The sequence below is a fragment of the Cryptomeria japonica genome, chromosome 11 (genome assembly GCF_030272615.1).
Source record: "Cryptomeria japonica chromosome 11, Sugi_1.0, whole genome shotgun sequence".
Lineage (NCBI taxonomy): Eukaryota > Viridiplantae > Streptophyta > Pinopsida > Cupressales > Cupressaceae > Cryptomeria > Cryptomeria japonica.
The window spans coordinates 396,364,251-396,386,863 of NC_081415.1; positions in this window are offsets into that span (position 1 = coordinate 396,364,251).

Sequence of the window (22,613 nt, forward strand, 5' to 3'; positions counted from 1 at the left end):
CAGGACTGATAGGGATAAAAAGTGGTAAGGTAGACAGACCTTTTGGATGGTACTCCCTTCTCATGCATATGTTTTTATTTAAAGGTGTTGATTACTTCGCTAGTGAAATGGATTTAGTTAAGGATAAGGATGGTGAAGAGATGCATGTACAATTGTGGAGCTCCATTTTGTCCTAGGATAGAGAGGATGCCAACTACCTAAAGTTTGATAGATGCTTTGCATCTAAGATTAGGATTCTCTTATTCTTAGAGAACCCTAGGATCCCCAAAGCTCTTTTAAAATTCTTTAGGCCTAAGGAATTTGTTGAAGTTATCAAGATTGTGCACAACTGCGGTGACATATACTTATACCATGTCTCTATAGTTTTTAGAGTTTATGGTTTCAGAGGCACTCCATATTTATTGCCCTATCAAGTCCCATTGAAGATAGGAATTGCAGAGGTCCTAAGGTAAATTGGGGATGTGCAAGAGGCAGAGCTAACAAATAGGGGAAAAGGGACCATTTTCCCAACTATCACCGTGGCTCATCAATTTGTAATTACCAAGGGTGGTTGGAAACACTTTGATGACTTCTTTCAACCATATAGGTTGTCTACTGTAGTATCCAGGTTTGCTGACCCTGAGGATTTTTTCAATGGCATGTTCAGGAAGGGAGCAGTATGTAAGGTAGGCCACACCAATTCCATTTCCCTAGGGATTTGATTAGAAATGAATTCAATTTGGATGAGAAAGAATTGAGGAAAGAAAAGTGGGTGGCATACAAAAGGGCTCTTGATTTTATTCATCAATTTGATAGTAGTTATGACCCTTTGTCTAGCTTTAATCCCTTTGAGGAAAAGATTAAATTCCTAATTCTTTATTTTGAAGACCTAATGCAAACTTTGAAGGAAAAGAGGGAAGCTATAGTAAGAGATAATATTGACAAGGCTAGGTTGGTGTTAAGTAAGCCTGCCTTTGCTAAGGCCATCCCTCTAGGTGATTATGTAATGCATAAGAGGCCAAAATATAGTGTGTTGATGCTAGTAACAGGTGAGCCCTCTACTTCAAGAAGGAAGAGAGCAATAGAAGATGTCACTGACATCCAAGACTCTCCTAAGAGGCAAAGGGTGGGGAAAGAAGTGAAAATAGGCGAACCTTTGCATTCTCCATCCCAATCCCCTATCCATATAGGAGATGAATAGGCAGTGGCTGAACAATTGTTGCAGTTAGGGAGTCTTGGGGAGATTGCCTACACATATGAGGAAACACAAGAAGGGATGCCAAAAGAGCCACCGAGTGCTGAGATGAACTTAACTATAGATGAGTTCAAAGGAAAAGAGCTAGACCCTGCTATCAAGCAAGCCAGTGAGGAGTTCCTAGCTGATAGTAATTTTGTCACAACAGGGGCCTTCATACAATTTGTTTGGAAGCAAAACATTGAGCAATTCAAGGCAAGGTGTGAAAAGGGAAAGAGTGAGCAACCTCACAAAGATGCAACTTCAGTAGAGGAGGAGGTGAAACAAGAAATGATGGCAGAATTCAAAGCCATTACTCCTGAAAAGTGGAGAGAAATGGTGTCAAAGGTTGGTGTTCTAATCCTCCCTGAATGGGATATAGCAGATGCCTTGGTACTTGAAGCAGATAGAAAAGAAACCAAGCCTATGAAAGGAGTGACATTCAGTAAGGATAATGTTTCTTTGGTCATGTGGTCCTTAAAGAGGGATGAGAGTAGAAGAAGGAAGGATACCTCAGAATCCAATTTCCTTTTAGGGATGATTGTTAAAAGAGTCCAGGACATAGGAGTGGCGAAAGCTACCAGCACAGTTCTTGAAACTGCAAAATTCAATGTGGCAGTGGCTAAGAAAGAAGGAAAGGAGAGAGATGATCTCCAAGTAAAACTAGAAACAATTCTAAAGGCTTATAATGGAGCCAAAGGGGAGGTAGCCAATAGGGATAGTATTATTGCTAGACTATAGAGTCAATTGGCAGGACAACACCAAGGAGGTGAATCCTCTACTCTAATGATTGAGTCTTCTCTAGCAAGACCTCCACCCACCAGTCCTATTGTTGAATTTCCCCCTTCTCCCATGACCTCTAGTTTTCAACCAGCTGAGACCATTCAACATGAATTGGAAAAGTTAAAATAGGCTCTGGCCCTATTTGCAAACAAATATGAAGAAAAGGTAAAGCTACAGTTTTGAGTTTTGCTAATACAGTTGGAGCTCCCATTGTGCACAATAACATGAAAAGAATTTTGGATATTTTGAGTGGGTTGAATGAAGACAAGGCTACTCTGGAGCCAATTTTGAATAAGTGGATGCCTAGAGAAGTGGATCTAGAACTTATGTGTGCATCCTATGATGAGGCAGGATCTAATGCCATTATTAAATCCACATGTGAGTTGGCAAAAGGCATGACCAGGCTAGAAGAAGGAAGGGCTAGTGTAGAGAGAAAATCCAACTTGTATAGGAAGAAATATGCTGAGCATAAGTTTGAATTATTTCCTAGGGGTTTTGTTAGTCCAAATCAGTTGAAGGACAAACAAGTATGGCTTGATGAGCTGGGAGCTAACTTGTCTTTAAGGGTGAATGAAATTATTAATACAGATAACACATCCTTGTTTGTTAACACAATTGAAGAAATAGAGAAGATAAAGTCACACTACTATTTTTTGGAATCAGAGGTTAAGAAAGTGAGAAACTCTTGGAAAAGGTTAGCTAAGAAAGAAAAAATTGTTAGTTTCTCATGGCCTGCTGATGACGTGTTCCAAGAGTGGACCAAAAAGTATGTGGTACAAGATGATGAAGTCCCAGAATAGTTAGAAGATGCTGCAATGGAGTAACAAACTGAAAAGGTTGCTAGGATTGAAAGTGACGTGTAGCTTCTTATTGAAAGAAATTGCGGTTGTAACAAACTATTTTTAGGAATGTCTGAAGCTTGTATGCATCCATATTGTTATAAATGGATACCAGGACTTAAGAAAAAGAGATCACAAGAATTTGTAAAGAAACTGTGTTGAAATATATCTAGGTTTTTTTTCTAGTTCTCTCAGAGATTACTTAGAATTATGTAACATTTTCAAGAATGAATATGAATATACAGATCGAAGTTTCAGGCCTAAATCTTCTTTGTCTTCTGGTGTGCATTCATTAGTTTGTTGGTTTCATTTTCTGGTGGACCCCCATATATCTAGAGGATAATTTAGGGTTATTCAAATGAGCATGGATTGTAAGGCAATCTTATAGACATATTTTTGGCTTTTCTCTTTAGGAGAGGGATTAAATGTGCATGAAATATTTTTGTCAGTAGATCAATTGTTTGCTACTTTGAATCTGATGAACTATTTTAGTTAAATGGGAAAGGACCTATGTATATGTTAGGCATGTATGGGGTTCATGAAAGCCGAAGTGATAAAATGTATGAGAATGTTTAGCTTTGAAAACTCTTGCTTGATTTAGGTGACTCTGTGACCTCAATAAGGCACTGATACCTGTTATGGAATTCTTTCTATTTTTCTTGAGGATCAATACTAAAAATGAACACAAGTTTTTCTTTTAATGTTTCAGTTCCATTGAGGTGATGAAATCCATAGGTTTTTAGCATTCATTTACTGTGGATCTCAATTTAAAAGTGTGAAAGTTTTCACAAAGGGTATACCCACCTAAGCTTTGGATAAGTTCGCAGTGTAGAAGGTTTTATTGAAACCTTGTTATATGTTATTCTGGAATTCTATTATCTTGATGCCTTCTTCATATGCAACCAGTTATCAAATCTTCTTACAAGGAGGAAAGGAGAGAATCAGAATTTGAGAACAACAGTTTGAATGCTACTTGCATTTGCAACATTTAAAGGATTCAAGGTATACCAGATGGATGTGAAGTCTACATTCTTGAATGGAATCCTAGAAGAAGAAGTATGAACGGTTACACTCTCATCTTGTGAAGATAGGATTTCAGAGAACAAGTGAGGACAACAACATCAACTTGAAATTTGAAGGTGATCAGATACTGATCTATGAAGTATTTGTAGATGACTTAATCTTCAGAGGAGATGATGAAATGAGTCATGCATTTGCAAATGAAATGAAGAAAGAGTTTGAGATGTCTCTGATTGGAGAGATAAAGTTCTTCATTGGTCAATAGTTTCAGCAGATGAAGGAGGGTATCTTCATTACCCAGTCCAAGTACATCAAAGAGGTATTGAAGACCTTTGGCATGGAAGAGAGCAAACCGGTTGGAACACTGATGGTGACCGGCTCCAAACTGACTAAGGAGGATGATTCAGCATTGGTGAATGAGAAAGAGTACCGGTCAATGATCGGTAAGCTACACTATGTGGTGCACAACAAACCAGATATTGCTCATGCAGTGGGCATAGTGGCCCATTTTCAGAAAAGTCCAAGAGAATCCCACTTGGTAGCGGTAAAGAGGAATCTTAGGTATCTAAAGGGAATAGTTGATTATGGATTGTGTCATCCATATAATGGCAACTTTGATCTCAAAGTGTTTACCGATGTAGATTGGGCAGGTAATGTGGATAACCATAAGAGCACAACCGGTGGAGCGTTCTTTCTTGGTGGAAGACTAGTCTCGTGGACAAGCAAGAAGAAGAGCTCTATTTCCTAGTCTATAGTTGAAGTGGATTATGTGGCAGCATTTATGAACTGCATTTAGGCAATCTGGATGAAGCATGTACTGGATGGCTTGAAGGTGACTATATTTGAACCGGTGAGTATTTTATGGGATAATACTAGTGCAATCAACATTTCCAAAAATCCGGTATTGCATGCTAGGACCAAGCATATTGAGCTCAAGTTTCATTTCTTGAGAGAAAAGGTTCAAAATAAAGAGGTTGTATTAGAACATGTTTCTAGTAAGGAGCAGCTAGCAGACATATTCACTAATCCCTTACCGAAAACAACATTTACCTATTTTAGAGGTGAATTAGGGGTTCTGCCCCTTCATGAACTAAACTAAAGTTGTGTGTTCCACATCAATCAAGTACCACCATGTCAGATCTTACAAGATTGATGTGATGAAGGATGCTACTCCATAGGGGAAGCAACATGGTGAATATTGAAAGCTTGTGCCTCCACTTTGACATTGTTGTCAAAGGGGGAGAAGATATCTGATGATGTATGGGGGAGAAGATATATTGTTTGGAGATAAGATATCGAGCATGTACATGTTGACCAGTCCAGGTGGTGGTGATCTTTTAAGTTGCACAAGTATAGTGTCGATTAGTGTATACATTTTTTAACAGAGCAATGATTCACTGAGTATTGCCATCAATTCCAAAGGGGGAGATTGTTGGCATATGATGAAGCGGTGACAATGTATGTTGTCATTGATGTCAATAAGTGAACAAGTATATGGTACTCAAGTAGGTGAACCAGTATGAAGACTTGAAGCAGCTATAGTCAACTGGGATGGAGTGAACCGGTGTCAGGGTTCACAGTTTGACTACTAGTTGGTAGTCTCTGCTTAGTTCTAGGGTTTTCGATTTGTCTTGTGTGATGCAATCGATGACATTCTGTGATGAGTTAGTTAATAGATAAGGATGAGATCGAGATGCCACGTCAGCTATGTGCATGTGAATAATCTCTTTGAGGATCTTGCGCATGAAAGATCGAATGCATTGAATGTCTACCTCAGGAATGTGTGTTTTTCTTAGAGGTATGCGAAAAGTATATGATGGGTTACTATTTTCTAGTTGCGGTGAAGATTGGATGATGCAGAATGACTTGAGATCTTTCTCAGTTTGTTTTATTCTATGTAATGCATCTTAACGGTCAAGATTGGACCACTTGTAATTGTAAACCTAAATGTTTAGGGTTTAAGGTTTATGCTACCGACCTTATTGTTGTCTATAAGGTTGATGATGTTTGTTATTGTAAGTGTTGGAAAAAGTTGTGTGTGTGTCCATGTGTTTTGATACTTGCCAAACCAGAGTGAGGAGTCTACAAACTGTGATTGCAGAAGAGAGGAATTGAAAAGGATTTGCCTTAGCAAAGTAGTGTTGTTATCAGATGAGGGTTTTACCTGTTGTCTTCTAACCATTTCAACAGAAGGAAAATCCCTTGACTGGGTAGCTTTAACAGTCTTGTTGCAAATCCTCTAACCAGGTGACTCAAGCTCATTGAGTTCTTTAAGTCCTCTAGCGAGGTAACCTTTAACAGGGTTTCAACCTTTAACAGGGTATATAGCCATCCCTTAACTGAGTGATCTCTAACAGGATTGGTTCCTAACAGAACCTTTATTGTAAAGTCTTTAACCGAACTAGGCTCCTAACAGAGCAGACTTCTAAAGAGTTCAAAAACAAGCTTGTGGGTATTCATCCCCATCGTGGTTTTTCCCATTTGGGTTTCCACGTGAAAAATCTATGTGTCATGGGCTATGTATTTTTCATGTGATAATTGAGTAGTTTTTGTTCAGTTGTATATGTATGCAGAGCTAATGGTTGTGATATTACTAATACAACTCATGCATGACTAAACTGGTAAAGTAGCTATCAAGATCTGAGATCTGTTGAATGTTGTTTGAAGTACTTTTGTTTAACCAGGTTTAGCTGTCTGAAGTATTTCTCTTAACCGGTATCGCTATGGTTAAGTACAGTAGTATATGACAACCTGTTATCTATTTTGATTTGTCAAAATATTGAAGTAAGTTTTTGTGTGTACTGATTCACCCCCCCTCTCAGTACCGGTTAGGGTATTAGTTGTTCATCATTATTCATCAATGTGAAGGCTAAAATATGGTATAAAATGGGACATAAATATCTCTCAGCATCTTGTGCCTCATTCCATGGGCCCTTTAGTCATTCCACCTTCAAACTCTTTGATGACAATGGTATAATCTAGGAATCATATCTTTTGATGATTCTATAAAGATGACAGCTCATGTATCATTTTATTCTAGGGTAGAAAGGGTAGCCTTACCCTCTCCCCTCAATTTGAGTTTTTGGAGGATGATATTCCATCACATAGTGTCCATTAAAGGAAATGCAGTTTTCCTAAACATGCTTGTGCCTCCCACACCCAAGTTAGGAAGGGTCCAAGTGTGGCATAGTTGGTTATCCTTGTTTGTTTTAGTAACAATTTGGATTCAAATGTATATGTGTTGTTGGATGCATTTGATGTGTCACTTGGTGGTTGTTTTCTAGTAGCGTATCTTTTTTGGTTAATTTTTTAACTATTCTTTGACTATGTGATAAATGTCTCTTATTGAAAAATATTTTAAGACCCATTTAAACCCTACTTTCTTTCTAATCAAAAAGAAAAATATTAGTAATACATGTAATTAATAAATATAATTCAAATAAAATGACATGCAAAAGTTACATATTAATTTTTCAAGTTAAATATTGCTCTAGGGGAGATAATTACGCACATGTAAAAATGTTTAATTGTAACTTTAATCCTCATTGCTAGTGATCATGTTCGCAAATGAAAATTTAATATAATCATTATAAACTCAATGATTCATGCTATAAAATGTCAACAATAAGTGGTAACATTGGAAAAGGGTCACCAATCTATTCGCTATATTTCTCCACTATTTTATAGATTTCGACAAACCATAAAAATTAGTGACGTCTTATTGCAATTGTTGTAGATTAGAATATAACAAAACTAGTATACGCAATATCCAAGGTGACCTTTTTTAAATTACTAAGGATAGATTGGACATTTTACAAATACAAAACTTAATGCAGGCTATTTATATAAGGAAATATGTCATGTCCCCTTTTTGCACCTAGCTCAATGTGAGTTTCCATTAGCCTATTCTAGGGTTCTTGTAGGATATGTGGATTTTTTTGGGGGGAATCAATGTCTTAAGGTGAACTCTTTAAGATATTTTCAATGTTTTTTGAAAGTTTACTACTATTAGCATACTATTATTTTTAGCAAGTGTTGTTAGCACTTGACCATGGTCTTAATTTCTTCCTTAATTCAGTGCAATGGGTGTCAGATGGACTTGGTGAGTTTTTATTATTTTTTAGAACAGTTGTATTTTTTTTCATTCATTAAGTCTTATAAAGTTCTTTTTAAAATATCCCCACTTAGCCTAGTAAAACAACATTGTTGTTAAAAGAGAGGTCATCTTGTCATCCTAAAGTGATGTTTGAGTGAAGGAAATATATTTTAATTTTGAGTTTATATTACATGCCTAAGGTGATGTATAGAGGTTATAAGGAGACATAAATTAAATTAAAATGTTTTATGAGGTATCTCAAAAAGTTTCAACCCTCTTATCAGTAAATTGAATTTCTCTTGAATTTGGTTTTGGAGGGAAAAGGTTTCAAAATGAAGGATGGCCTATATATACATGTTTTGAGCTCTCATTTCTAAATGTTTTCTTTGACAAATTATTGATATGTTGTTGGATTTATTTCAAAGTTTACTTCTACTGATTGGAGGATAAAAAAACTCTAGTGGTTAGCTTGTTTCAGTGGTAAAAGACCCACCCCAACTATTTGGAGTTATAATTATCAATTCTTATAGTGATTTTGACTTGAAAGGATAATTTTGGAGTTGAAATTATAAGTATTTTTTTAGTGTTTTGATGTGGCTTTGAATTTTTTGGGTGTGGCATGTGGTTTTGTTAATGTGGTGTGATTTTTTAGTAGATTAGTTTCTTTTCCTATATTGGAGTTGAATTTCAGAAATCTAGAAGTTCCTTTTTTGAATAGTTGTAGAAAACTTTGTTGCAAATGTGAAGATGTTTGATGTGTCAGTATGGTTGTCATTGATGTCAACGTATTGATTCTATGTTTCAGTGTTTGGTTTTGCTATGCATTTTTTGATATGTTGCAGATATTTTCAGGATGTGTTGGTATGTCATTAGATATTACCTTGAGATGCTATTCTTATGTTTTGGTGGTCTAGAAGTTGTGCTTCAGAATTTTATGCAGTGATGATGATGTTTTCTGACATACTTTGTAGAGCTCTAAATTTCTCTGCATTTCCAATTCTATTGATAAGATTTCAGATTTGTGTTATTCATGCATTTATCTTTGTTATTTTGTGTAGCGTCCTAAAATTGCAACACTTGCAATTTTGACTGCATTTGGGTCTTCACGATGGCGGCGCAACGTTGAACCTGAATGGAGACCTCGAAACCTGTTTACAACACCAAAAACTACATTTTTTTGCACCCTGTTGTCCTGGGAGGTGGGACCATGGCACCCAGCGCCTGGTCCTTCTGGACTAGGGTGCCCAGTGCCCTGGTCCCCCAGGACCATGGCGCCCAGCGCCCTGGTCCCTGGGCCTATTTTGGGCCCGGTCTTTTTTGGGCATCGGGTCTTTAAGTTTTCAAATTGGAAAATAATGTTTCCTGGTCGGCCTAAGGTCGGGAAAATCAGTCTATCAACCCTAATTGACAAGTATATAAACTACTTTTCCTCTCCTAGAAAGGGAAGGAAGAAAATAAGCAAGAACAAGACGCAGAAGCGATATTCAAATATTCAAACATTCAAGCATTCAAGCATTCCTTCAAGCAATTGAGCATTCTAAGTCTCCATTCAAGGCTAAGTGTTGCATTCAAGACAAGGATTCAACCATTGAAGAGGAGATCACATACAACATACAACATACTACATACATTACACCTTCGCATGTAAGAATACAAACATTCTTACAACAAGGTATCAGTACTTGTTTACATTACAAACATTTACATTTATAGCATTCTCATTTCTTGGTTAATTCCAAAACTGGGGTTTGACCTAAAGGCAAACCCCTCATCCCTAACCCCCCAATCATCCTCTCTTTTCTATGTGTAGGTTGCAGGTACGCGGCTGTAATTGAAGATCCGGAATCCTTGTGTAGAGACGAACAGATCCCCCTTCGTTTCGCGGATTTGCCGGAGGACCGTGTGCATGCCGGGCACCATCATCCCGTCAACTTTCGCTCAAATTTACAGAACAACACCGTCTCGACATTTTACTGCTAATTCCAGGTCTGCAGCTTCATCCCATATCCCTATCTCTGTTTATAAGCGAATCTTTCCTACTTTACATGCATTCCTAGTTCAATCTTTCTATCTACATTCTTTACAAAATAGGGTATCCTTGATGTCTTAACCCTTGAAACTCATTTAGAATCCAATCTTGCATTGTGTGGGATTGGATCTTATGGGTTTCAACCCCTCTTTTGAATGTAAAGTCTCTCCTAAGTGAAAACCATCAACCCTAGTGACTCTCCCTTCTCTCTCATTGGAGTTGGGGAGGGGAGAACAACTAGGGTTTGATTTTTTTCCGCTTTACATTTTGGTGAACCCAACGTGAACATCCTCATTCTGATTATTCATGGTTAGATCTGAAAATTTTGCTTCCCTAATTACATTTCCATGTTTGATCTTTTGCAAATTTTAGAGGCTAATTGCATAAAAACCCTAAAATTTTCTTTTTAAGTAATTAAACTTGCGAAATGTTTAATTGTTAATGCTTGTTTTAGATCTACCCTTCTATTGCAAATTGTCAATTCATATTTGTGCTTTAATTCTGAAAATAAAGTGGTTAAATGTCAAAACACTAATTTTTAAGACCTTCTTGATTCAACCTTTGACTGATAATTTCACTAATCAAAACACCTCAAAATCGGCTGTAACTTTGGATTCCGTAATAAAATCACAATATCTTTCATCCCTGAAAATTTGGAAAAAAGTTGCGAGGACCGTGTGCACTCCGAGCGCCATCGTCCCCGACATTTTTTCCAAAATTTTGGGAGTTAGATCTTACTGTATTTTTCTGCTAAAATCCAGAATTTTGGCTGATTTTATCAATTTTAACACCTTCAAAATTAAAGTCAAAGTTGGTCTAGCGATTGCTTGGATTGAGGCTTCTAATCATTCAAAAATTGTTGAAATTAAAATTCATATCAAAATTGTGTTTCTTACTGTCCTAAATCTGAAAAGTGTGTTGGCATTCATTCGAAATTTCAGTGTTTTATTCAAATTTTTGCAGTTTGTGACTTTTGAAATTAAGTGTTTAATTGCAACAACCTTGATTTCCACTTTCAAAATTGAATTTTACGTGAAATTGAGTCAATTTTTAAATTTCAACACTTGCATTGCTTTCAGCATTCCCTCTAAAATCATAAAATTCAAAATTTCAGTTTCCCCCTCTTTTTCAAAATTCAAATTTTGCATTTTTCAACAATCTTGGTAGGGTTCAATTTTGAGATTGCAACTTTAATTTGGCCTATCTACAAATCTTAAAATCACTCAATTTTTTCAGATTAGCTTTAAAATCATCATAACTTTCATCCCTGAAAATTTTGAAAAAAGTTGCGAGGACCGTGTGCACTCCGTTCGCCATGGTCCCGGACATTTTTTCCGAAATTTCGGGAGATTGTCCTGATTGCATTTAACAGCTTAAATCTAGGAGATTGGCTGATTTTATTGAAATTTTCTACCTCTAAAATTCAAAATCTTCTCTCTTTCTTTAGTGCATGAGTTTTACAACAATAAGTCCTACTTACACTATTCCCGTTAGACGAAGCCTTAGAATTAAGTCTTTCCAAGGTGTAATTATTAAGGAGATGGAACCTAATTTGAATGGCCTTTTTAACGAGGACATGGGTAATTCTTCTAATCCTCTTAATGATGAAGAAGTTCTCCATGAGGTTTCTGTAGAACAACTTTCAAAATTGGATAACCAATTTGATGATTTTCGACAATGGATGTCTCAAGAATACCCCGATAGTGAAGCTCTTTCATTAATTGAGGGTCTAAAACGTATGGTTCAAAGTGATAAGAATGGAATTGATATTTTGCGTGGTATTGCACACATTGTGGATTCGAATGTGATGCCTATGAAGAGTTGTGCTGAAATTTTGGGTTATACACAACCTCCTACTCAAGTTAATCATTCTATTCCTTTGACAACTCCTATTGCTAGTATACCTACTTTTACATCAAACATAATGACTACTTCAATACAAGACATTCCTCCTATGATCACTAGTCATGGGGGCAATCCTTCTTCTTCAATCAACCCTCTTCCTTCATTCAATCCAACTTCTTCATTCATTCCTTCAATGAGTGTTCCTATTATATCTCCACAAATAAACATGACACAAGGGGGCAATTCATTTAACCCTTCCATTCCTCCTTGTAGTGTTCTTCCTTTCCAATCTGTTGAACATTATGTTTGAAAATAAAAAAAATCTTCCCAAGGGCGTGAAAACTAAAAGGTTATCGACCAAAGTGTCATATCGAGCATCTCAAAAGGAGTTTCACTGAAAGAATGCTTTCATCGAAATAAAGCATGACGTGTAAAGCACTACGTAAAAAGGTCTTCGACAGAATATCACTTTCGATAAATGAAGGCAGCCACTCATCGATACTCCAGTTTCATCGAAAAGCAAAAAGCAAAAGGCAAAAAGTGATTTCGATGAGAAACAACTGCCGAAGAAATTCAAAAAGCATTGATCGAAATACAAATCTCATCGATAGCATTGTATCGAACAAAAATAGAGGGGTTTTATCGATGAAGAGGATGTCGAAGAAAATGACTTTCGAAGAGCTTGCATGAACTTTCACCGAAGAATAGAACTCATCGAAATATGATTTCGATGAAACTTGCGAGTGACTTATCGAAAGAAAGTTCATCGAAGAAAAGATGATTTCGAGGAGACTTGAAAAGGGTTTTTCGACATAGGCTATTCATCGATGAAGTGATATCGAAGGAAGTGAGTTTTCGATGAAAGGCTAAAGTATCCGGCCGAAGACAAGGGTTTCATCGAAAACTCGATTTACGATCATTTCAGTTGAACAGTACTTCCCGCGAAAGAGTTAAAAGCCCAAGTGAAGAATGTCACATCTGCAATTAAGTTTAAACATTTGAATAGCCGTTATAGACGCAGAGACATTAACTGTGCACAAGTTGCCCATGCAATTATAGCTGAACTGATCGAAATTTTTCATAAGAACCAGATTGATGCTAAGAAACTGAAAGCTGCAAGGAATTTGCTGGAATTCGTGAACGACAATGAGAGGAGCTAGACAAATTTTCCAAGTAAGTTTGATTTCTCGTATTTATTATGGAACCGTCTTCTTCTTCTAAAAGGAGTAGGAAAGGGAAAGAGCTAAACCCTGAAGAGAAGCCCAAAAGACAGAAAAAGGAAGGTAGAGCTTTGACTCAGGATTTGCTAGACCAGTGCCCGACATCCAGCGTGAGGTCTAAAAAGATCAAAAGTGAAGAAGAAGGATTGGAGGATCGATTTGAACATCTGGGAGACATATGGACCGAAATCAGGGGACATGAATTGTTCCTGTTTAGTTACAAAAGAAGGGATGCTCCTGAGCCCATAAGTAATCTATGGAAGAAAAACTTAGGGAAATTGGTAGTCCCAAATGTGTTTGTGGATGTTGAATTAATGAAAGCTCTGGTAGATTGCTATAATCTGAGAACCAAAACCATATGCGACTACCGAGGGAATCCCTTGGTGGTGATTAACAAACAGACTATTGATATGGTGTTTGATCTAGACTGGGAAGTAGAGGAGAAAATCGATATGCATAAACTGTCACAAGAATTCTTTAGCTTGGAAAACATCTATAGGACATGGACATTACCTATTCACCGGCTGAAAGTGGGCGGGTCCATTGTTCCATTCAGCAAAAATGACAAGGTGCCATTCAATGTCAACCATTTCCATCCGTATTTTAAATATACATACTATGCTGCAGCCCAAGTATTAGGCTTAGAGGCTCATCCTCTTATGGATATTGGGGTTATGGTTCTATGTGTCGATTTACAATCGAAAGACCCTAGGTCATTTGATTATGCCACTTATGTTGCAGATGCCCTAAATCATGGTTTGGAGAAGTTGAAAGGAGACCTTGTGAATATCCATTTTTCATTGTACTCTTTATTGATGCATATTATTCTTTATTATGGACAAGAAATCAATTTCTGGTTAGAAGATTTCTGCATCAGAGCTTATGATAAGAATGGTTTGAAGAAACCAGTTCAGTTGTGGGTTTCTGCATGGGATCAAAGATTCATGAACAACCAGTACTGGCACTTTCAGGAATATTTTGTGAAACCCCTTAGTGTGGCCTTTGGGCAACATAGAGATTATACTTTGTCCCCTGAGATTAAGAGATTCCTCAGGCCAAAAGACTTCTCTCTGGAGTCCCAGATTGATCACAATTGGGGTGACTGGTATTGCCACAATAATCATACAGAAATTAGGGTATTTGGGTATGAAGGAAAGCCATACATGCTTCCAATTACAGTACCAAACAGGGTGGCTAGCCTGGAGATTGTGAGACAGTTATCTACGGTCAGTGCCAAACATCTTACGGATTTTGGTAAACAGTCCATTATTCTAGGGTTATTGGTTTTTTTCGATTTTATTGTTAAAAGTTCAAAAAGCTATCATGTACTTCAAAATAAATTAGATTATTATGGCATGACTTTGGGTGAACCTAGAGAGAACTTTGATCCTGAGGGATATATAAGAGCTGGCAACGCGTCACAAAAACTAAAGGCCGGAATACATGTGGCTAAAATGCCAGATGACTTGATCAAGAACCTTGAAAGGGAAGAGGCCAGGGCTTTGAGAGAAAAAAGCGAAATGACTTGGGAAGCCTTCAAATGGAAAAGAGCAAGGGGGATGGTGGATGGAGACCTGCTTGGAAACCTCCAAGACCCTATGGAGATAGCCAAAAGGCTACTTCAACATGAAGTAGAGATTATGCATAGGGTGCCCCCCCAGTTCCTTCATTTTATCAATACTGAAAAGGATAGTCAACCATTGGCTCACATGTCACCAAAATCAACTACTAGTAGTATCCCTGCTAACTCTCCTAGAGAGGATTATCCTCCGAGTTTTGAAGCAGAAGTGGATGTAGACACTGGTGAATTCAACATTAAAGATGTAGTTGACATAAGAATGACAGAGCATGAGGATTTCGTTGCTGATGACGGATTTGCCTCTTCAAGGGAATTCCTTTCATTCTTGTACCAGTATAAAGGGGCCCATGTGAAACGAAGCATGGCTGGAAGACCCGAAGAAGAACAGATGAAAAGATTACAGGATGAAATCGACACCCTCATGAAGGATATGACCCCTGAGAAAGGGAGGAAAATATTAAAAGAAGCTGGTGTCATCATCTTCTCTGGTTGGGACATAAATTTTGCACTTCTTTTTGACGGATTCTTGAAAAAACAGGATTTGAATCAATAGGTGTTGCCTCAAGAGGTAGATAAATTGTTCCTAGGCTCCGGGTATGATCCTGATCAAAAGGCTCTCCTACAATGGGCATTATATCCAAAGGGAAAAATGCCAATTATTGTAGATATCAAAGAAACCTTTGGACACCTCATGATTCATCAGGTTGGAAAGACTGACCCTAGGATCACTGCAAAGTTGAACCTGGATGTGGCCAAATTAAATATGGAGTAGACGGAGTTTTTGGTTAGAGAAAATATTACTTATAAGGGCTTATATGAAAAATCTAAAGAAGAGAATCAAAAGTTGCAAACGAAAATATTACAACTTGAGACAAGGATTCCCTTGAATGAATATGCCTCGTATCCTATAGGACAGAGCTTGGACGATGTTTCTGATGCTCTATATTGGAAGTATCAAGCAAATAAGGCTACCAAATAGATAAACAATATCCAGCAAAAAATGGATAAATTGGTTAATGACATCATTGAACACCAATTCAACACCATGCTTATACATGTCGAACATTACTGGAGGGTGTACGCTGGAACTATAAAAGCATTAAGAGAGCATGAAAGATTAAAAGCACGATTGGATGAGGTGATAAGCAGTATTGATGTGATGACGCCAGAGGAGAAGGCTGAAGGGATTTCACACATAGAAGATCATGCTAAGTTTGAAGGTATGCTAAAGCAAGATCTTAAAGAATTGGATGATGGGAGCCCTATTGGAATGCCCTCATTTTATAAAGAAGGAGGAGCATTGTCCATGGAAGATTTGCGGAATGAGCTTATAAGCATCAAGGATTGGGCTCTGTCAAGATTGGACCGAAGCAAAGACATGGCCCCTACCGTCAACCAGATGATCTTTGAATACCTTTCACAAGGAGAAGAATTGAAGAAACAGAGTGTTAAGATCAAGACTTTCAAAGAGGATGATTATATTCATCATTTAGGAATTCTTAATCTCTTTTTACTTAAGTTTGTTAGGAATATTCAAATTAACGATTAAACGTTTTGAAAAGACACGTCTTTTCATATTTGGCTCTTGCTCTCATATATATGTGAGAAAGGATTTTTGTAATATGGTAACAAGTTAGAATAGGAAGAAGATAGCAATGTATGCCAACCTGTAAGTTCTCTGTTATACAAATTTTAATGGAATACATGCTATGATCAGTTGTTTTTCTTTGCGTATGCGTTGTGGATTATTTCATTTTGTTTTGGCGATCGCTTGTGATATTATCTAAAGAGATAAGGTTATTCATATTCTTGGAATGAAATTTATGTTATAAAGTTGAAATAAAAGTTCTGCTTGCGAATTGTAATTGTTCTTCGCAGTGCTTACTTGAATGGTCCCTTAAAGGTAGGGTTAAATTCGTTCAAGCAACTTATGATATAAGCATTCAATTGATCTCAAAAGATATAATAACCGACAGGTCCATAAAGGGGTGGGTTAAAAAGTTGTCTCACAGGTTCGCATAATAAGTCCTAAAGAAAATATAATGACTCTGTAGCCCAAACAGCGAAGAAGGCACTGGTTATTTACAGATTACACTTATCACCGTATTCGTCATATGTCATTTTAAGAGCAACAGGAGTAACTAAGTAAGAAACATAGATCAAATAGCTTCTACAACAACAATCTTGAACTCATCTGCTATATCTCCATCCTAGGAATCTATGCCATCTTGAGATAGGAGGGAACCAGATCAAAACACTCAATCTGCTATAAAAGGCACCGGTCATTAAGAACAACTGGTGAATAGGTACACCCGCCTAGGTCCTACAGAGCCTGAAGTGAGAGAGTTAACAACTAAATAGGTTCACTCTATATGTTGGCCAAGTCAATTGGAGGGTTTGATCATAGGAGTTGGCATTTCCTTAGAACCTATCCAATCTATTGATTTGAGACCCAACACAATCATCTCCTATGACTAACTATCATAGTGTCCCACCACCTTACTCTCTAGCTTCTTGCAATAACATAACACCTCCATCACAATCTAACACGTCTAATATGAACTCTTCAACTGAAGTGACCATTAACAATCTTACACAAACTGTCTCTTCTTTACAGCAACAAATTGCCTCTATGAATCAATCTAAGTTTAGTGTGCCCACATTTGATGTTGCGAGCCCACTTTCTCTTGACATTGTTCGAGCTATCCCCCCTAAACATGTTGAAATTTCGCATTTGGAGCTTTATAATGGTAAGGGTGATCCTCTAACACATGTTAAGACCTTTCAAACAATATGTACTGATTTTGCTTATGACCAAAGGTTGCTTGCAAAACTGTTTACTAGAACATTAAGAGATAAAGCCCTACAGTGGTATTGTTGGTTGCCTTCTTATTCTATTACTTCTTTCGAACAACTTGCAAATGCTTTTATTCAACAATTTCAAAACAATATAAGTCCTAAAGTTACTTTGATTGATTTAATGCATTGTAAACAAGGTGTTAAAGAAAAAGTGACTGATTTCATTGGTAGATATAAGCATTTGTATGCTCAAATTTCTTTTCTAGTGCCTGACAATAATATTCAAAGAATCTTTATTTCTAATTTACAAAAAGATATTAGAGAAAAACTTTTGTTTTCTGAGTTTACTTCTTTCCAACAGTTGTGCGCAACTCTTCACAATTATCAACTGACTGTGAGTCAAATGGAACAATCACATCCTATGGCTCTGAGTGATAAGGGTGATAGTAGTCAACAACCATTTGGGAAGTTTAAACCGAATAGAGAGTCCATTAAATTCAATGAAAACATCATCAACAACAATGTGAATGCGGCATCAGGTGTGCCTCCTATTTCTAAGTTTTTCAAGAAAGAAAGAAAGTTTACTCCTTTGAATGAATCATTGCATAGTATTATGAATAAGTTATTGGAACAAAATGTGCTTACTCTTCCTCCTATAAGGCAAATAGATCCTACAAAGATTAACTCACCCTATTTTGATAACAAATCTTTTTGTCAATTTCATCGTCATCCTGGGCATGATACTGAAAAATGTTTTTCTTTAAAGGGTAAAATTCAAGATTTGATTGATAATAATACTATCTCTATTTCTGGTGTGAATGATAAAGGCAACACATCTGTAGCTCCTCCTAACCAAAATCTTCAGATTTTTACCGATCCATTACCTTCTCATACCTCTAATGCGATTGATACTATTGATTCCTCTGTCTCACCTGATGATCTTGTGTCCATGACTCCAAATGTGATTAACTTTGTAGAGCAGCAGAAAATCCCTAAAGAACCTTCCATCACATTTGATTCTAGTGAAACTATCAGGGCACCTGATGGTCCTTTATATATAGTTGCAAAAGCAAGAATACACCTTGCCGTGGAGTGCTTATTGATCCTTCTTGTATGGTTAATATCATTACTGAAGAATTTGTTTTTACTTTGCAATTGAATCAAGTGATCTATGATGAAACAAATGTGGTTGTGAAACTATTTGATGCATTTTCTTCTCCTGCAATTGGTTCTATTACATTACCTATTGAGGTCCATAACAAATCCCTTGATGTGGGCTTTGCTATTATTCCATCATCCAAACAATTTCATGTGAAGCTAGGCTATCCTTGGCTATCTTCCGTGAAAGCTATTGCTTCTCCTATTCACAAGTGTTTGAAATTTCCCCATAATGGTGAAGTTGTTACTGTCAATCATAGTCTCTTTAAACCAGCTGAAAGAACTTCTAGCGTTCCTATTGATTACTTTTGGCCTAAACAATTCCAATCTCTTCCTCCACGAAGTGATCATCTTTTCAAATCTTATCAAAAGTGGAAAAAAGATATGATCCTATCTCTAAGTGAACCTAGAACACCCAAACTTGACATTCCTATCGTTCTTGAGAAGGAAGTTCTTCTTTTGAAAGATAAAACTAACGTCTTTTCTCAAAAAGATTCCCAACCCATCCCTATGAATGTGACTATGCCTATATCTAATAAACTTCCTAAAAGTAGACCTATACCTCCTCGTCATGAGGGGATTGGTCTCCTTCCTAAACCAAGTATTCCTCCCTTATATGGAGTAGTTCCTCCTCCTTCCTCTTATGGAGAGAAGAGACCTTCCTCTTCTCCTATTGTTCAACCTAAGAGACCACAACCTAAACACCCAAGTGATAAGGATGAGAACATTCCTCCTCCTCAATCTTCCCAACTTCCTACTAAGACTAGACGAAATCGTTCTGCACGTGAACGCCGACGAAAGCGTCGTCTTAGAGCTCAGGCAACTACTTCTCAAACTTTGCAATCCCCAAAAACACCTTCAGCCAGTATTATTCCATTTTCTCCTCAGCCGACAATTGAGCCAAAATCTCTTGAACATAAGGTGCATGATGGTCTTGATCCTGTGCGAGTTAAAGATCCTATTTTTATAAATCTTGATGATGATATAGATGAAAATGTTATTCATGATGAAAATATTACTCCTGTTCATTCTGATAGTGAATATGAATATGTTGATGTTGATAACCATTTATCTAATGAATTTTCTAAAGCACTTATCCTAGCTCCTAGACAAGAACACCGTGGCTTGGGATATGAACATGGCCCTTGTTTGGATCTTGTGATAGCTCCATCTGCTGTGTTGGATGTTCCTCCTCTAGTGTGTTTCCTACCTTCCCGAAATATTGATCAGCAAGATCGGGGGGTAGATGACGTGCTAGACTAGTTTCATTAGCATAGCAGACTCTCTCCTCCTCTCTTGATCTCTTTTGTTACTTCTTCTATGTGTTATTCTCATGCTTCTATTTGTTGTCCTTAGTGTTGTCTACTTGAGGACGATACAAAGCATTGAGATCTCTTTTGGTCTCTCTCATGTTGACTCAAAAGACACATGTGTTCCCTTCTTCTAGGTGACCTTCCTTGATTAGGGAATGAAGAACAATTATGCATACATACATATGATATACATGAATTATCATACAGCATACTGACCCCGAGGAAAGCGAAGTCACCTTGTGCTTTGTGTTTTGTGTCTATTATCCTTGGGCTTATCTCACACTTGGGGGCTAAATCCTTGTGATAACGTGCTCCTTTCTCATTTCTTATATGTATCACTACCTTAAAGCAATCACTCCCGATGAGGCATGTGCGATCGCTTTAACGTAGGGGGGCATACATCCCGTTCATATCTTTTCAAGATACTTGAAAATTTCTTGACAAATTTAGCTTTGCCTTGAAAATTTTTGATATCTTTCTTGCATGACTTATAGTGAGGGAACCTTACTAGTAACAGTCATGGTTCTCCCTCGTGATCTTCCCTTTTACTTTGTCAACCGAAGTTGTAAGATCCTTAGTCCACTGGGGGCTTGGTGTATTTTGCCTCCTTGACGTGGTGAAAGTTTTTCAATGTTGTTTCCTTGTACTTTACCGGAAGTATGAGCGTACACTTATACTCCCGCTAAAGTGGGGGCTAAATGTAGCATCCTAAAATTGCAACACTTGCAATTTTGACTGCATTTGGGTCTTCACGATGGCAGCGCAATGTTGAACCTGAATGGAGACCCCGAAACCTGTTTACAACACCAAAAACTGCATTTTTCTGCACCCTGGCCTGATCCCTCCTTGCACCCTGCTATCCCGGGAGGTGGGACCATGGCACCCAGTGCCCTGGTCCCTGGCCCTATTTTGGGCCCGGTCTTTTTTGGGCATCGGGTCTTTAAGTTTGCAAATTGGAAAATAATGTTTCCTAGTCGGCCTAAGGTCAGGAAAATCAGTCTATCAGCCCTAATTGACAAGTATATAAACTACTTTTCCTCTCCTAGAAAGGGAAGGAAGAAAATAAGCAAGAACAAGACGCGGAAGCGATATTCAAATATTCAAACATTCAAGCATTCAAGCATTCAAGCATTCCTTCAAGCAATTGAGCATTCTAAGTCTCCATTCAAGGCTAAGTGTTGCATTCAAGACAAGGATTCAACCATTGAAGAGGAGATAACATACAACATACAACATACAACATACTACATACATTACACCTTCGCATGTAAGAATACAAACATTCTTACAACAAGGTATCAGTACTTGTTTACATTACAAACATTTACATTTACAGCATTCTCATTTCTTGGTTAATTCCAAAACTAGGGTTTGACCTAAAGGCAAACCCCTCATCCCTAACCCCCCAATTGTCCTCTCTTTTCTATGTGTAGGTTGCAGGTACGCGGCTGTAATTGAAGATCTGGAATCCTTGTGCAGAGACGAACAGATCCCCCTTCATTTCGCGGATTTGCCGGAGGACCGTGTGCACGTCGGGCGCCATCGTCTCGTCAACTTTCGCTCAAATTTGCAAAACAGCACCGTCTCGACATTTTACTGCTAATTCCAGGTCCGCAGCTTCATCCCATATCCCTATCTCTGTTTATAAGCGAATCTTTCCTACTTTACATGCATTCCTAGTTCAATCTTTCTATCTACATTCTTTACAAAAGAGGGTATCCTTGATGTCTTAACCCTTGAAACTCATTTAGAATCCAATCTTGCATTGCGTGGGATTGGATCTTGTGGGTTTCAACCCCTCTTTTGAATGTAAAGTCTCTCCTAAGTGAAAACCATCAACCCTAGTGACTCTCCCTTCTCTCTCCTTGGAGTTGGGGAGGGGAGAACAACTAGGGTTCGATTTTTTTCCGCTTTACATTTTGATTCAACACATGATTGCTCTGTAGTTGTGGTTGTTCAAATACGTCTATTCTAGGTTCAGTTGATCCTAATTATGGTATTTTGATAACATGTTGATTTGATTAATAATGTGTTGTGGTGTGGTCCACTTCTCATTTTTCTCCACCATGAGAATGTTTAGTGAAAACCTATTTTGAATTATGTTTCATTATCTCTTTGGCCGACTTGGAAAATTCAATTTTAGAGATCAGTGTAAATAAAAGATTCTTATAATGAAGAACATATAGAAGGAATTTTATTGGTAAAAGGAAGATCTATCCTTGTTGATGTGAAGTGGTTGATTTGTATGGTTGTCAGATGGTGTTTTTTGGTACCAATAGCAGTGAGCTTGAGGTTTCTTCTAGCATTACAGTTGTGTAGTAGGTGTGCCTTAGTTGTGGATTGATAGAAAAGACAGAAATGAATGGTTGATTGATAGTGGATGTTCAAATCATATGATCGATGACAAAAGTAAGTTTGTAAAGCTTGAAAATTATGATGGTGGTTCTAGTAGATTTGGGGATGATCATACCGCTCAGATTGTTGGAATTGGTTCTATTACTTTTGATGGAAAGAATAATACTCGCAATGTTTACTATGTAAAATAATTACACCATAATCTCTTGAGTGTTGGGTAGATGTGCGAAAAATGGTTACAATGTTGTTTTTGAGGATGGTGGTTGTGAGATTTGGAAGATTTATGAAAGTTGTCAATGGCACCAGTGAATGTGTCACATCAGCTAAATGATAATTTGGTGAAGATTTATATGAGAAGAGCTGT